Genomic DNA, 3,515 nt, shown 5'->3' with positions numbered 1-3,515 from the left:
TGTTAGGCCAAGGCCTGGTTTTAGAGCTTGTCATTGTTAGGCCAAGCCTGTTTTAGAGCTTGTCATTCTTAGGCCAAGGCCTGGTTTTATAACTTGTCATTGTTAGGCCAAGACCTGGTTTTATAACTTGTCATTGTTAGGCCAAGGCCTGGTTTTAGAGCTTGTCATTGTTAGGCCAAGGCCTGGTTTTAGAGCTAGTCATCATTAGGCCAAGGCCTGGTTTTAGAGCTTGTCATTGTTAGGCCAAGGCCTGGTTTTAGAGCTCGTCATCATTAGGCCAAGGCCTGGTTTTAGAGCTTGTCATTGTTAGGCCAAGGCCTGGTTTTAGAACTTGTCATTGTTAGGCCAAGGCCTGGTTTTATAGCTTTCCATTGTTAGGCCAAGGCCTGGTTTTAGAACTTGTCATTGTTAGGCCAAGGCCTGGTTTTAGAGCTTGTCATTGTTAGGCCAAGGCCTGGTTTTAGAGCTCGTCATCGTTAGGCCAAGGCCTGGTTTTAGAGCATGTCATTGTTAGGCCAAGGCCTGGTTTTAGAACTTGTCATTCTTAGGCCAAGGCCTGGTTTTAGAGCTTGTCATTGTTAGGCCAAGGCCTGGTTTTAGAACCTGTCATTGTTAGGCCAAGGCCTGGTTTTAGAACTTGTCATTGTTAGGCCAAGGCCTGGTTTTAGAGCTCGTCATCGTTAGGCCAAGGCCTGGTTTCAGAGCTTGTCATTGTTAGGCCAAGGCCTGGTTTTAGAGCTTGTCATTGTTAGGCCAAGGCCTGGTTTTAGAACTTGTCATTGTTAAGCCAATGCCTGGTTTTAGAGCTCATCATCGTTAGGCCAAGGCCTGGTTTTATAACTTGTCATTGTTAGGCCAAGGCCTGGTTTTAAAGCTTGTCATTGTTAGGCCAAGGCCTGGTTTTAGAGCTCATCATCGTTAGGCCAAGGCCTGGTTTTAGAGCTCGCCATCGTTAGGCCAAGGCCTGGTTTTAGAGCTTGTCATTGTTAGGCCAAGGCCTGGTTTTAGAACTTGTCATTGTTAGGCCAAGGCCTGGTTTTAGAGCTTGTCATCGTTAGGCCAAGGCCTGGTTTTAGAACTTGTCATTGTTAGGCCAAGGCCTGGTTTTAAAGCTTGTCATTGTTAGGCCAAGGCCTGGTTTTAGAGATTGTCATTGTTAGGCCAAGGCCTGGTTTTAGAGCTGGTCATTGTTAGGCCAAGGCCTGGTTGCATAGAAACAAACCTGCCCAGGTAGCCATGTTCTTCAGGCTACAAACTGCCATCTGATCAGTCCATGAACTGGTTATTAGGGCAGTGGCTTCAAGTATTGTTTAATGTCATTGTTGTACTTGAGATTAGCCAAAATGTCTTCCATTATCATCTATGACATCAGTGCCTATCAAATGGACTAAGTGTATTATGACATTCGGCCCAGAAACTCACGCAATCCAGCATATGCGCTGTCTCTCAGTCCAATCTGGCAAAGCAGGTTGCTGAAGTTTGGACATTTTGCACTGTTGGAGGCCGGGTATGAAAAAAATGCAATGACATCAAACTTGGAAGGCGCCATCGTTATGCACCTGGTTCATTCATCAACATAATCAGGAACTCATGACAGAACCTTGTGCGCGCGGGCCAACTATCCAAGAGCCTCTTTGTGGAGCCAAGGGTTAAATAAGTCTGTTTACTGTCATCCTATTGCTTTCTGACAATCGGCATAAAAAGAAACAAGAAGGGGAAAGGGCTAAATTTCAGCGGACAATGTGGAACCGACCCAAGAATCAACGAAGTCTTTGACTTGCCACGCACATGTACGTAATCAAATGGAACATAAGACACAGTAGCCTGAGTAGCAATAAAACTAAACGGCAAACACAACACGACGCATGTGATGAATATTGTATAGCAACTCCACGTGGAGACACTGATTGGCTGAGGCTGTTTTGTGCGAGAGGCTGCGGTGCAAGGATGTACGAGTTAATTGCTTTTGACCAATGAGGTTGTACGTAAATATGCAATGCTCAGTGTCGGAGTGGGTGTTTGTTTGATTATGGGGCTTGTGGTTCTGCATGTTTGGCTTGCGTTAGTGTGTCAGGACCTTCAGTGACAGAGTGTCTGCAGCTGAGTTTGCAGGGTTTGTGCTTATAGTCAAAGAGGGTGTCTGCAGTGTATGTGCTGTTTTCCTGTCAGGACCCCTAAACTGACACAAATGAGCCCAGGGACCCCCGTTTGATAAGATGTTGTCCCAGGCCGGGTCCCCCATCTGATACGATTTTTGCTTTTAGATGTTTTATTAGAGAAAGTGTATGAACTTCATGACCAAAACAGTCTTACATTCGGCCATCGTGTTACTTATGGATGGAATTATAATGAAAATAAATAACTCCCCTTTTTGCTGCAGGACTCCGTGGAGCCCCGTCAAGGACCCCCGGGGGTCCCCGGACCCCACTTTGAGAAGCCGTGGTGTAGGTGAGTGTGTGTCTCGTGGCTTGTGGTGTGCGTGTGAGAGAGAGAGAGCTCTCCTGTGCTCACGGTGATGCGAATTGCAGCTGTGGTTTGTGTTGGACGCCGATCCGGCATGTTGCTTTTTTTTTTTCTTCTTCTTTTCTTCCTGTTTCATGTTCAGGCGCTCCGCGATGGAATCCATGAGCATGGTAACCTTCACTCCTGTCATCTTTTCTGTTCATCTCTTCCACACTCCTCCCTTATTCTCTCTCTTCTTCCTTCCTCCCCCCCCCCTCCTCCTCCTATCCTCTCCTGTGCAGTGTGCCCTTTCCTCTTCTACCCTTCTTTCTCCCTTTTGTGCCGTTACTTCTGCTCCAGCCTGGCTGTGTCCATTTCTCTGGTTGTGTTTTTTCCCCTCTGCCTGCCCCTTTAGCCTTGCCACCGGGCAGAGGAGGAACTGTAATGTTTATGAAGCCCTTTAATGTGCTATGTAATTACCCTGGCAACACCTCCCATCATTACTCACGCCAATAAAGCACCTTCCAATTGACATGTCAGAGAGAGAGAGAGAGAGAGAGGAAGAGAGAGAGAGAGAGAGAGAGGAAGAGAGAGGGGCATAGTATACACACACTTTCCATCACCCCCCCCCCCCCCCGTTAATCTCTCTTCCTTTCTTGTCTTTCCTCAGTCTCCATTTGTTCATCTCTCTGTCTTGTCGTTTCTTTCATTCTTTCCACCCACAGCTCCTTCCTCTCTCTCTCTCTCTCGCTCGCCCGCCGTGACTCCTGCCAGATGCCCAGGTGGTGGTCAATTACGGCACAACTCCTTTTGGAATAACAAAAGCATTCTTAAACTTGCTCCACTGAGCCTATTTTGGGAAGACTTCGCTTATATGTTGGAAACTGTGTGAATGGGCGTACCAGAGGGGGAGAGAGACACCAAGAGAGAGAGAGAGAGAGAGAGAGAGAGAGAGAGAGGGGGGGGGGGGGGGGGGGGGGGAGAGAGAGGAAAGAAAATGATAGAAAATGGCACTGATTAATTGAGGGGGAGAGAGGATGTATAAAGCAGACAGCAGGAAGGACTAAAAGGCC

Source organism: Poromitra crassiceps (genome assembly GCF_964638095.1).
Source record: "Poromitra crassiceps genome assembly, chromosome: 15".
Classification (NCBI taxonomy): Eukaryota; Metazoa; Chordata; class Actinopteri; order Beryciformes; family Melamphaidae; genus Poromitra; species Poromitra crassiceps.
Note: the sequence above shows the minus strand (reverse complement) of the source record.